At 36.7% G+C, this 14,672-nt stretch overlaps 1 protein-coding gene and 1 pseudogene across 1 annotated transcript in view; both read right to left on the bottom strand.

Annotated features, from left to right (window-relative positions):
- The window catches only part of RSF1 (remodeling and spacing factor 1), a 153,181-nt gene that overhangs the window by 43,356 nt on the left and 95,153 nt on the right, over window positions 1-14,672 (bottom strand). The window lies entirely within an intron of this gene.
- On the bottom strand, window positions 6,679-14,670 carry LOC138986262 (ubiquitin-conjugating enzyme E2 N-like; annotated as a pseudogene).

Raw genomic sequence — 14,672 nt, 5'->3', positions numbered from 1 at the left:
ATGACACTTTGCTTTTGGGGAGGTGAATGATTTAGTCCTTTAAACTGATTCTGATCTGAATAACAACATGACAAAATAAAATGAAGAATAACATTAGGTTGAGACTCCTAGGTTCAGTAATCTTACTTCAGCTAGTGGTGTGTCTCTGAATATCCTACAAACTCAGTGATCCTCACTTCTTCATGTACAAAGAAGCTGACTAAGTGACCTCAATAATTATTCTTCACTGGCTTGTATTTCTCTTAGTCCCAAAATAGTCAATATTTTTTGGCTTAGCTCTTACAAAAGAAAAACATGACAATAATTACAACTGTAGCTCCTGTAGATCACATGTGTGTATCCCTAAAGCTGAAGACAGGAAAACCATGACACCGAATGAAACTTTAAGCACTATCATAATTGGCAAGAAGGTCATTTAGTTATATAAGCATTTTCAACAAAGGTTTGTCAAAAGCAAACTGTAAAGGAAGATGCAAATGAGCTTGAGAGACATGAAATTTGAACTAACAATACTCAAGGAAAAATTCACCTTCAAAATCACAATGCAGAAGCAATGTTCCTTGACAGACTTGAAGGGATTCAAGACAGCTGTTACCTATTGTGGGATTCAAAAGCACGTTCATTCATTTGCTCAACAAATATTTACTAATCACCTATTATGTGCTCTCCCACCCATCCCAACCAGAATCACTATGTAATCAAACATTGAATGTTCATATAAATTACAGTGAAGGACATTGCTAGTTGCCTATCCAGTATCTATCTTCTTTCTTACTACTAGAATTCTGATTTTGTTCAGGAAAGTACTTGCCTCTTCAGAAACCTTAAAGCTAAGGGTCATTTGAACCAGTTCTGGCCAATGAGATGCATAAAGAAATCTATTGAGTAAGACTTACAGGGTTCAGTTGACCTATGCCTTCTGCCCTTTCCCCTTCTTTCTGTCCAGAGTCTGCACACAATACCTGAAAAGGGAACAATCAAAGCCACATGCTAAGGATGGCAGACTAGGAAGGGTACTTGATGGCTTTATGGAGCTGCTTAACCAGACCTAGAGTGCCTACCACATGACTTTTTATTATAAGAAAAAAATTTACCTCACACATGTCAGAATGGCCATCATCAAAAGGAATACAAATAACAAACACTGGTGAGGAAATGAAGAAAAGAACTCTCATACGCTACTGGTGGCTAAGTAAATTGGTGCAGTCACTCTGGAAAACAGTACGGAGGTTTCTCAAAAACTAAAAGTAAAGACACTATGTGTGCTCAGTTGCTCTGTCATGTCCAACTCTGCAACCCCATGAACTGTAGCCCGCCAGGCTCCTCTGTCCATGAGATTATCCAGGCAAGAATACTAGAGTGGGCTGCCATTTCCTCCTCCAGGGCGTCTTTTTGACCCATGGACTGAATCCACGTCTCCTGCGTTAGCAGGAGGATTCTTTACCACTGAGCCACCTGGGAGGCCCAGAAATATCATATGACCCAGCAGTTCCACTCTGGGGTATGTATCTGAAAGAAACATTAATCTGAAAAGACTCATGAACCCAACGTTCATAGCACTATTTATAACTGCCAAGGTACGGAAGCATCCTAAGTGTCCATCAACAGATGAAATGGATAGAAATGTTGTAAATATATGTAATGAATACTGCTGCTGCTACTGCTAAGTCGCTTTGGTCGTGTCCGACCCTGTGTGACCCCATAGACAGCAGCCACCAGGTTCCTCTGGTGTCCCTGGGATTCTCCAGGCAAGAACACTGGAGTGGGTTGCCATTTCCTTCTCCAACGCATGAGAGTGAAAAGTGAAAGTGAAGTCGCTCAGTCGTGTCGGACTCTTAGCAACCCCATGGACTGTAACCTACCAAGCTCCTCCGTCCATGGGATTTTCCAGGCAAGAGTACTGGAGTGGGTTGCCATTTACAACTTAGCCATAAAAAAGAATAAAAGCTTGCCATTTGCAGCAACATGGATGAACTTAGAGGGCATTATGCTAAATGAAGTCAGACAAAGAAAGACAAATACTGTATGATTATCCCTTATGTAGAATCTAAAAAAATACAACAGCCTACTGAATAAAACAAAGAAACAGACTCACAGAGGAAGAGAACAAATCAGTGTACCAGTGCGGGAAGGAAAGCAGGGTGGTACAACATAGGGATAGAGCAGGAAAAAAGTGTTCTTATAGGATTATATGAAGCCACATGTGTTAAACTTTTGAAAATTGTAAAGCACTATAGAATTTTTTTAAATCTCTCAATTTTTTAAAAAAAAAAGAAAAAAAATTCCAATTGAAAAAACATGTACCCAAATGCAACCCTGTCTGATTTCCTTTCCTCTTACTCTTGCTTCCTACTACTTGTTCTTTCCCATACTCACCAAATTAATCTATATCATTTAATATATATTGGGCTTGTCATCTATTCAGTGATAAGGAATAACTAATCTCTGATGCTCTAATTTCTTTATAATTCTCTTCTTGTAAGACAAGACTTGAGAAATTTTAAAACATCATAGTGATTTCAGATTCTGCTCTAATGTTATATACTTACAGTGAGTATAAATTAACATAAACACTGTAAAGAGCAAGTTGGAAATACCTACTCTAAAGCCTGAAGAAATATACTCTATAGTTTAGCAATTCTACTCAAAGAAAATAAACTTACATAAAACTAAACAGAAATATGTACATGATTATTTGCTGTTGCACTGATATAAAAGAGAAAAATGAGAAATAATATCTCTCAAACAGAAAAATGAATAATCACTACAGAGCAAACAAAAGAAATGAATTTATAAAGATCAATATGGGTAAATCTCAAAAACAGAAAGATGAGTGAAATAGCAATACGCTAAAGGACAGGTTGTATGATAGCACTTGTAGAGGTTCTGAAATGCAAATTCACATGATTCACAGGACTGCGGCACTGCTTAGAAAATAAGCGTAGGGGGAACGGAATGGAAAATGAAGTGAAAGGAAAATGTTTAACTGTTCTATAAGATTTTAAAAATTAAAAGCAAATTTTGGTAATATTTAAGTATTTCATACTATCATGTGTTTATTTAAAATATTTCATTAAAAATTAAGATTATGAGTCAGATAAAACTTAAATGCTCTCTTGCTTGGCCAGCTATGAGACCTTGGGATAATTATCTTAATCTAAGTTTCTTTGGATTCTTTAAAACGGAAGTCAGAATACCTAATTCAAGGAACTGCTGTGAGGGTTTTTTAAAAAATGAAGCCTGAAAACCACTTTACACAGTATGGTTTGGGAGTTTTTATGATGACAATAATACATTATTTGGCTCCTTCTTGCCACAATCTTTAGTCACATCCGAAAATTCCCTTAAGCAATCATCATTTTTAACCAGTCAACATTGCCTAGAAGGCCATTTCTATTTTTACCTCCTCATTCGTATTTTCCCATTTTGAAAAATAATTAAAATGTCAAATAACTAACTCCTAGTGTTGTTAATGATTATAGAAGGGTGCACTCAATGTTGGCATTGCTATTGATACTTATTATTATATATGTTATTGGGAAAATCTTAACATCCTTCAAGCTCAAATGCTACTCCATTTTAGTTTTACCTGAGTGTTTCCCCAACAAAGAATTAACTACTGTATCTTCTGCATTTGTGTCTTGCTTTATATAGGCTTTTACAGCATTACTTATTACCCAGAATTACAACTGTTGGTTTATAAATCTCTGCCTTACTAGTGTAAGAATACTACTCTGAGAAGAATCATGGATTATTACTTGCAGTAAGATACTCAAAAACCTCCTGAATGTATTGAACACAACTGAAACGGCAACAAATTCTAGACTAAATGTTGATAAATTATATCAAAACACTTTAAGATGTAACCTTTATAAACAGAAAGTCTTTAAGGTAGATTATAGGGTAATATTTAATTTCAAATCCTTCAAAGTTTATCTGACCAACTTACACAGTGAGATTTGGGAAGAACATTTCAGTTCAGTTCAGTTCAGTCGCTCAGTCGTGTCCAACTCTTTGCGACCCCATGAATTGCAGCATGCCAGGCCTCCCTGTCCATCACCAACTCCCGGAGTTCACCCAAACTCACATCCATTGAGTTGGTGATGCCATCCAGCCATCTCATCCTCTGTCGTCCCCTTCTCCTCCTGCCCCCAATCCCTCCCAGCATCAGAGTCTTTTCCAATGAGTCAGCTCTTCGCATGAGGTGGCCAAAGTACTGGAGTTTCAGCTTTAGCATCAGTCCTTCCAAAGAACACCCAGGGCTGATCTCCTTCAGAATGGACTGGTTGGATCTCCTTGCAGTCCAAGGGACTCTCAAGAGTCTTCTCCAACACCACAGTTCAAAAGCAACAATTCTTCAGTGCTTAGCTTTCTTCACAGTCCAACTCTCACATTCATACATGACCACTGGAAAAACCATAGCCTTGACCAGACGGACCTTTGTTGGCAAAGTAATGTCTCTGCTTTTCAATACGCTATCCAGGTTGGTCATAACTTTCCTTCCAAGGAGTAAGCATCTTTTAATTTCAAGGCTATAATCACCATCTGCAGTGATTTTGGAGCCCAGAAAAATAAAGTCTGACACTGTTTCCCCATCTATTTCCCATGAAGTGATGGGACCGGATGCCATGATCTTCATTTTCTGAATGTTGAGCTTTAAGCCAACTTTTTCTCTCTCCTCTTTCATTTTCATCAAGAGGCTTTTTAGTTCCTCTTTACTTTGTGCCATAAGGGTGGTGTGCATATCTGAGATGATTGATATTTCTCCTGGCAATCTTGATTCCAGCTTGTGCTTCTTCCAGCACAGCGTTTCTCATGATGTACTCTGCATATAAGTTAAATAAGCAGGGTGACAATATACAGCCTTGACGTACTCCTTTTCCTATTTGGAACCAGTCTGTTTGTCCATGTCCAGTTCTAACTGTTGCTTCCTGACCTGCATATAGGTTTCTGAAGAGGCAGGTCAGGTGGTCTGGTATGCCCATCTCTTTCAGAATTTTCCACAGTTTATTGTGATCCACACAGTCAAAGGCTTTCGTATAGTCAATAAAGCAGAAATAGATGTTTTTCTGGAACTCTCTTGCTTTTTCCATGATTCAGCGGATGTTGGCATTTCGATCTCTGGTTCCTCTGCCTTTTCTAAAACCAGCTTGAACATCTGGAAGTTCACGGTTCACGTATTGCTGAAGCCTGACTTGGAGAATTTTAGCATTACTTTACTAGCATGTGAGATGAGTGCAATTGTGCAGTAGTTTGAGCATTCTTTGGTATTGCCTTTCTTTGGGATTGGAATTACTCTAGGAGGTGGATCCAAATAAATAATGCTGTGATTTATGTCAAAAAGTGTCCTGCCTATTTTTTTCCCCCTAAGAGTTCTATATTACCTGGTCTTACATTTAGGTCTTTAATCCATTTTGATATTATTTTCCTGTATGGTGTTAAGGAGTGTTGTAATTTCATTCTTTTTCACATAGGTGTTCAGTTTTTCCAGCACTACTCGTTGAAGACACTGTCTTTTCACCATTGTCTATTCTCGCCTCCTTTTTTGTAGATTAATTGGCCACAGGTGCGTGAGCTTATTTCTGGGTTTTCTATCCTTTCCCTCTGATCTATATTTCTGTTTTTGTGCCAGGACCACACTACTTTTCTGACTGCAGCTTTATAGGATAGTCTGACATCAGGGAGCCTGATACTCCCAGATCCATTAGGCAAAGACTGCTTTGTCTACTTGAGGTCTTTTATGTTTCCAGACAAATTTAAAAAAAATTTTTGTTCTAGGTGTTACAAATGCCATTGGTAATTTGACAGCGAGATTGCCTTGGGCGGTAGAGTTATTTTGGGTAGTATAGTCATTTTGACAATATCAATTCTTCCAGTCCAAGAACACAGTGTAATATATCCTTCCATCTGTTTTGTATCATCTTTGATTACTGTCATAAGTGTCTTATAGTTTTCAGTTTTTGCCTTCTTAGGTAGATTTATTTCTACCTAAGATATAAAGCATTTTCTTTTTTATCCAATGGTAAAGGAGATTCTTTCCTTCATTTCTCTTTCTGATCTGGTTAGTGTACAGAAATGCAACAGATTTCTGTGTATTCACTAATGAGCTGCAGTAGTTTCCTGGGCTCAAAATATTGAAATTATCATTTGATATATTACTACTATGCATCAAATGGACAAATAAGAGCTGTCCTCACAGTTCTGTGTCAGTCACTCAGTCATGTCTGACTCTTTGTGACCCCATGGACTGTAGCCTGCCAGGCTCCTCTGTCCATGGAATTCTCCAGGCAAGAATTCTGGAGTGGGTTGCTCTGCCCTTCTCCAGGGGATCTTCCTGATCCAGAGATCAAACCCAGGTCTCCTGCATTGCAGGCATATTCTTTACTGTCTGAGCCACCAGGGAACTATCATTTTATTCCATGTTAAAGGGATACAAATTGGTGCCAATCCTTCTGTAACTTATTTAAAAATTACATGGTCGATATCTGACAAAGGCATCAAGAAATTTTTTTAATTAAGTATAACAAAATAAAGCCAGAGAAAACAAATGAACCATTTAATAAATTATTAGAAGGCAAACAACAAATAGAACCCTGTTAGCATCCCAAGAGGCACACACAAGCCTTTGCCCAATAGTAATACCCTAACAATTATAACTATTACCCCATTTTACATTATATTAATCACTTCCTTATTTTGATTTATAGTTTAGTTTTACCTGTTTATTATTTTCTTTTTTAGGTCTCTTTAATCTACTCTTGCTCTTCCATCCTTTTTTTTTTTTCAATTTATTTGAGTCAGCAAATCCAGCAATGTGATGGTGATGCAAATCTGTAATACCTGGACTTTACTGAGTGCATTCCCATATGCCTTTGTTCTTTTTCTCCTGTAAATCACCACTTTAATCTACAGCCTTCAGCAGATTCACGTTTACCACAGAATACCACATAATTTCTGTGGTAAAAGTACTTTGGTGGTGGTATGTTCTTTATCAAGAGGCATTACTGTTTAATCATCCTTTTGTGTTGTTAAAGAGATGTTACTGCTCAATAAATAAAACCTTTCCTTATTAGGGAATGCAAAATGATGATATTCCCATTCTGTCAATCTTTCATCAATAATTATAAATTATATAAAAATAAGCTTTGCTAATGTATTGTTTTGTTTTACAGTGGTATAGTTCATACTGAAAAATAGCAGGATGAAAGCTCAATTCTTTCTGCTTAACAGTTTTCAAATTAATAATTTGGTCCCCACTGGTATCTTTCAAATTTTTCTATTAGGATCATGGTGGAATTTGTATCAAGATTTAAGACTTATTCAATGGGGCTTCCCTGGTGGCTCAGTGATAATGAGTCCCTTTGCCTGCCACTGTAGGAGGCACAGGTTCGATCCCTGGTTGGAAGATCCCATATACTGCAGAGCAACTAAGCCTGTGCATCACAACTATTGAGCCCATGCTCTGCAACAAGAGAAGCCACCACAATGAAAAGCCTGTGCTCTGCAACTAGAGAGTAGCCCCCTACTTTCTCCAAGTAAAGAATGCCCATGCAGCAACAAAGACCCAGGACAGGCAAAAATAAATCGAGTTATATATATATATATGTGTGTGTGTGTGTGTATGTATGTGTGTGTGTGTGTGTGTATATATAAAAGATATATTCTTCAATGTGTTTTAATCCACTACAGCTATTATCCTTATGATGCTTGTCCCATCTTAGACAGTGGAAACCTCTTTAAGTTGCCTCTTGAGGTGTTTCTGGTGTGATTTTGATGAGTCTTTACTACTTGGAATGACAGGATGTTTCTTGGCTCACGATACCCCAGAACTGGAATAAGCCACTTTTCCAAGAAGCCTTGATTTACTTTAATGGGAAATTGTACTTCAAGACCACAATCTGGGTGCTAAGGATGCTCACCGCTACTGGGTTGGCCATTGTTTCTAGGTCTTTTCAGTAGACAGAGCTAGAAAATAATAAAAATAATCCTTGAGTTTCATAACAACATTTCCTTAACTTTCTTACATCTTATTTCTTTTTCCCACACTGAGAATCTTGGTTTTCAAGAATATCACAAATGATACAATTAGAATATCAATTACATTTCACACATATTATGCAACTTTTCAGAATAATACCACCACCACACCAAAGTAATTTAATGGAAAGTCCACAAGTTTTTGTATGTTCTCTTCCCATTTTTTCTCCATTTATTTTGTCTTATAGCTCCACTGTTAAAACACAAAGTTATTAAAGACTATATGTTCTTTGCTCTATCTGTCATTTAGATTTAGTTACATGTAGTGAAGTGAAAGTTGCTCAGTGCTGTCCAACTCTTTGTGACCCCATGGACTATACAGTCCATGGAATTCTCTAGGCCAGAATACTGGAGTGAGTAGCCGTTCCCTTCTCCAGGGGATCTTCCCAAGCTACTAAATTAATGCTCACCCAACATTCTTTTTCAAATCTTTATTATGAAATAGTTTTAGACATACAGATATCTTACAAAAATAGTTCAAGGACACCATCACCTTGTTTCCCATAAGTTAACAACTTGTGCCCTCATAGCACAGTTCTCAAAACCAGGAAATTAACATTAGTAAAACACTATTAAACAGATTTGATTAAATTTCGCCAGATCCCCTCATCCCCTGCCAGGTCCATTCTGTTTTGAGGATACATGTCTCATTTTGTTCTTGGATTTCTTTCAGTTCAGTTCAGTCGCTCAGTCATGTCTGACTCTTCGCGATCCCATGAAGTGCAGCACGCCAGGCCTCCCTGTCCATCACCATTTCCCGGAGTTCACTCAGACTCATGTCCATCGAGTCAGTGATGCCATCCAGCCATCTTATCCTCTGTCGTCCCCTTCTTCTCCTGCCCCCAATCCCTCCCAGCATCAGAGTCTTTTCCAATGAGTCAACTCTTCGCATGACGTGGCCAAAGTACTGGAGTTTCAGCTTTAGCATCATTCCCTCCAAAGAAATCCCAGGGCTGATCTCCTTCAGAATGGACTGGTTGGATTTCCTTGCAGTCCAAGGGACTTGAAAGAGTCTTCTCCAACCACAGTTCAAAAATTTCTATTTCTCTCATTCATTCCACACTGCAGGAAAGTGTAGTCCCTGCCATGTAGAAGGAATTGATATTCACCTGCAGAGAAAAGTGATCCCTTCTCCATGTATTTATTTATTCAATCATGAACTTACAGAAATGCAAAGTCATAGATTTAAAATCTATCGCTGCATAAATCTGTGGCTAAAACAGTTCTGCTTTCACCACTCCTTCCAGTCGGCACTGGGTCCTCCTGAGCCCAGATTATTTTCTGAGTATATCCTTAATTTCTGGCATTCCAAAATATTCTAGCTTATCTTGCATTTTTCTTGCCCATCCCCTAAAGCAATTGTCTCTATGGGGCACTAGTTCCTTTTAGTAGAAAATGATAGTTTGAAATGAAAATCTAGAGGCTAAGAGTGCTCACTGTTACTGGGTTATCACTGTTCTCAGATTCCTCTCATGAACAGAGGTAGGAAATATATGTGTGTGTGTATATATATATATATGTTAAGCCATACAAATGAATATATTTATATTTATTACCATATTACCCACCACTGAGGTTTTGTTAGTCTTTTTGGCTATCTGAAGCTCATTCACTAGAAGATTCCTATAAAAAGACTCATAGAAAATAGATCTGAGATATTGATAGCAGTTTACATGAAGTCTCTATCTAGAAGTCATTTTGGCTAGACATAAAATCCCTGGTTCACATTTTTTCCCTTATATGTTATGGTATTTTCTTTTGGCATAAGGCATTGCTTTCAAATACAGCGATGGCAGTCTGATATTCTTTTCTCTAAAAGTTACCTGGTCTTTCTGTCAAGATGGCCAAAGTACTTTCTTCAAAGCCGAAGGGTTTTACTAGAATATGTCTTCATGCTGGTTTTTCTGGGTTGATTTTCCAAGGTCTTTAGTGTCTTTAAAATATGCAGTCTTACATTCTTTTTTTTATTTCAAGAAGTTATGGGAGGGGACATGGGTAAACCTATGGTTGATTCACAGCAGTCTGATATTGATGTCTGGTAGAAACAATGTTTGGTATTTGGTAGAAATCAAAGCAATACTGTAAATCAATTAACTTTCAATTAAAAATAAAGAAATTAAAAAAAGAAGTTATGTTAAGCATAGTCTTTAGAATTTCTGTCTGTTTCCTTGCTTTGGTTTCCTTTTTTATGGACCTCTGTAGGATTTTTATTACGTATCTTCAACTCTTTATCTCTTTTTCTCAAATCTTCATCGACTTGCTTTTGTTTTTATTTTTAAAAACACACAACATCCCATCTGCTGTTTTTTTTTTTTTTTTCAGAGTAACAAAAAATATTGTATTGTACTAAAACATAAGATTTACAGAAATTTTCAGATAAGCCATACAAAATGGTCACAAGCTTTTTCTTGAAGGGAAGATTCTACACCTGACAGCAAAGTCACAATTTTATTAGTGAGGGCTGTGATGTCTGTTTAATGTCTGTTTGGTTCAAACAATCAAGCTTGTCCATCTACAGCATCTAAATAAAGTTAGACTTCGCTAGAGAGCATATTCTAAAGAAATGGTTAATAGGATTGAAGTAAGCCAGAAAGAAAAACACCAATACAGTATACTAACACATATATATGGAATTTAGAAAGATGGTAACAATAACCCTGTATATGATACAGCAAAAGAGACAATGATGTATAGAACAGTCTTATGGACTCTGTGGGAGAGGGAGAGGGTGGGAAGATTTGGGAGAATGGCATTGAAACATGTATACTATCATGTATGAGGCGAGTCGCCAGTCCAGGTTCGATGTGCGATGCTGGACGCTTGGGGCTGGTGTGCTGGGAAGACCCAGGGGGATGGTGTGGGGAGGGGGGAGGGAGGGGGGTGCGGGGTGGGGGGCACGTGTGTACCTGTGGTGGATTCATTTCAATGTTTGGCAGAGCCAATACAATGTTGTGGAGTTTAAAAATAAAATAAAATGAAAAAAAAAAAAAAAAAAGAAATGGTTAGCTGCTTTTAACCAATGCACTTAGATCACCATAAAAAAGGGGAAAGGAGCCCATAAAATTAAAATAAAACTACCTCCCCCCACCCCTCCACCTCCAAAAAAAACTAAAATAAAATGCAAAAAACACCCACACCCCTGCAGCTAACCTTGACAACTACCTTCATTCACAGTGCTTTATACTTAAACCATGATGGGGAAGTGAATAACAGCAGAGAGAGGCCACCGCTTTTAAATGTTTTGCAACAATCCAGACAATACTTCTGGCCTCTGCTCATGCTTTACAACAGTGAATCAGGACAAGATATAGATTTGCTAATGTGCATTTAATCACCAAAGATTTGAAGATGCCTGGGTTTTCATTCTGTAGTTTCTAAGACTGTGTCCATTAAATGCAAACAAAAAAGGAAGAAGTCTTGGCAGAACAGAAGTGATACACACTTGACGATCGAATCAATTTAAATTATTATTCATGGCATATAGCCTGGTCCATGCTCTAGCTGTTTCTAGGGCTTGGGCTTCGTTGGTCTCCCACTGCTCTGCTACATCATTTGCTAATGGATCATCTGGAATGGGAGCACTTAACAAAGCCTAGATCGATAGCAGAACTGTGCGAATCTGCAGTGACGGGGACCACTTATCTTTCAAAATATCTAAACATATTCTTCCCAACTTGTCTACATTAGGATGATAAATTTTGGTCATGAAATGTACTTTAAGGGCTGCCATTGGGTATTCTGGAAGGAATAGTTCAAGCTTAAAAACTCCTCCCTCAAAGGGGGAATCCTGAGGGCTGGCAATGACCACATGAAAATAACAGGCGTTGCTCTCATCTGGTTTTGCTTTAATGCCGGGAACTGGTTCTGCCAGCAAACGCTGGGTTTCCTTAATAATCCTGTGGGGCAGCCCGGCCATCTTGTCAGATCCTAAGTTCGGCCTCTGGTCTGGTATCCAGCTCTACTCCCCTCACGCATGGGTCATCTGCTGTTTTTTAAGGGCACTAATTCTTGTGTTTGTTGACTCAGATATTATTTACAGATTTTTTTTTTTAAATCGTTAACTCTGCCACCTATTCATTTAGAGTTTTCATATGTTTAGTAAGAACGTCTTTTGGTTAAGTTTTCATTTCTGCAGTGATGTTAATATGCTTCTTATTTTCTTTCATTATTATAATTCTATGGGATTTGGTCCTGATCTTTTTTAGTTACTCATTTTTATGTCAAGTAGATAGTTTTCCTAATTTTACTGCTATCAAGCTCTGCATTTTTCATATTAAAAATTAAAGTGATTTACTTTATGAGATTATATAACTCTAGACCTCTCCTATACTTTCATTTGAATCTTTTTTCTTTTCTTTTTTTAAACTTGTCTCTACTGTCCCTGTTCTATTTAATTTAGATCCTATTCCCAGCAGACTGCAGGAAGCTCTGTGTGGACTTTAGTTCTGGAAGGGATCTTCGGCTGGAGATCCCTTGAGAAGTCATAACACCCAGAGTACCCAAGTTCTGTTAAGATCTTAGTTTCAGATACTACAGTAATGCTATCAATATGTTCCTATTATAGGGGAATCTGTAGACAGTCAAAAACCATGCCATTGACACTTTCCAAAAATTATGAATGACAACTTAAATTTTCATCTGCTGATTCTAGTCATAACAAATTTAATCAGAAAAGAAAATTTTAACAGTTTCTCTAACCACGAAAGGGTTTTCTTTTCTTCTTCCTTTCCTCTTTGCTTTCTAAAGGAGGTGATCATTTCACAACAAATACAAATGTCAAATCATCATGTTGTATGCCTGATATGAATCTAAAGTTGTACGTCAATTATACTTCAATTTTAAAAAACCTGAAAATTCAAAAGTGGGTTTAGACTACTTTAAAAATTATTAAGTTTTACTGATATAGGTCACAAACTGAATTTTAGGATATAGAAAAGAATTTGCCAAATGAGAAATACAGCTCATGATTAAAACCACCAAAGATATTTGAAATCATATAATCACTAATAAAAGGAGAATAATCAGGATTTTTGCTAAAAGAAATATTGGTATGTACAAACATTATACCCTACATTAAAAGGCAAAATTATTTGGTTTTACGCAATGCTTGCAGCTAGGGGATGAATGATTAGTTTCCTCAAAGCAGCAAACAAGGTAAGAACATACTATTTTCAGGTTCTAATCGAAACAGTAAAGGAAAACTAAAAGTAGAGGAAGAAAGGACAATAAAGAGAGCAAATTCTGTACCCTGTCATTAAAAGGCACATTATCAAGAAAAAGTATTAACCAAACGATGTTAGATAAAACTTCAACTGGTTTCTCTGCTTCTAGAAAAGTTAGGATTTGCTTCTGATCTTCTGAAAAGGTTAGGATTTGATCTGCTCAGTTAACCATATTAAAAAAGTCAATCAGGAAATCAAGCTTAATAACTATCATAGTTATTAATAATTATCATAGACTTAAGAATTTGCTAAGGGTGACCCAAAACAAAAAAAGAAAACCAATCCACACCACACACACACAAAATCTATTTAAAAATTGGCTTACTTAAAAAAGGACTTAAATATTTCCCAAACAACACATACTAATAAGAACATGAAAAAGTCTTCAACATCATTGGTCATTTTGAAAATGCAAATCAAAACCCATAAATACCACTTCACATCATTAGAATGTCTATTATTTAAAAAAAAATAACAAGTGATTTGTAGGATGTGAAAAAATTGGAACCCTTATGCAGAACTGATAGGAATGTAAAATGGTGCAGCAGTTGTAGAAAACGATATGGCAAATCCTCAAAAAATTAAAAACAGAACTATAATCTGATCCAAAAATTCTACTCCAGGGATATACCCAAAAGAAGTACAAGCAGATATTTGTACATCGACTTTCATAGCAACATTATTTATAAAAGACAAAGGTAGAAGAAACCTTAGTGTCCAGTGACAGATGAATAGATAAAATGTGGTAGACACACACAAGAGAATATCAGCATTAAAAAAGAAAAATTCTGATACATGCTACAATATGGAGGAATACTGAAGACATTAAGCTCAGTGAAATAAGGCAATTACAAACGGACAAATATTGCATGATTTCTCTGAAGTGAGGTTCCTAGAGTTAGTCAAATTCATAGTCAGAAAGTAGAATGATGGATGCCTGTGGCTAAGGGGAGGGGGAAAAGGGTAATTAGTGTTTAATGGGTACAGAGTTTCAGTTGGAGGATATAAGTCTGGAGATGAATGGAGGTGACAGATGCACAATACAAATGAACTTGATGCCACAGAACTGTACACTTAAAAATGGTTAAAATGATAAAATTTTATGTTATGTGTATTTTACCACAATAATTTTTTAAAAGTTCACTAATATTCTCTGTATTCTTAAATTAGTAAAAGATAGTACGTTTTGATGACTGGAACACTTTTATGTAAATTTTTTAAATGTTCAGTATAAAAGACCAAAGTACTCAATAGTTTTTTGCCTCTTTTTCATTAAATGATAGAAAAATCTATTTCCTTTAACAGGAAGAGTTAAAACTCTTGAAACTGAGGGAAATTCAATTGATGTAGGTGGGAAGAAGAGTGGAAAAGAGAAGAAATTACAAAACAAAGAAAAATAAAACACACAAAAAA

Source organism: Bos mutus, chromosome 29 (assembly GCF_027580195.1).
Source record: "Bos mutus isolate GX-2022 chromosome 29, NWIPB_WYAK_1.1, whole genome shotgun sequence".
NCBI classification, from domain to species: Eukaryota; Metazoa; Chordata; class Mammalia; order Artiodactyla; family Bovidae; genus Bos; species Bos mutus.
This window is presented reverse-complemented; position numbering and strand designations above follow the sequence as displayed.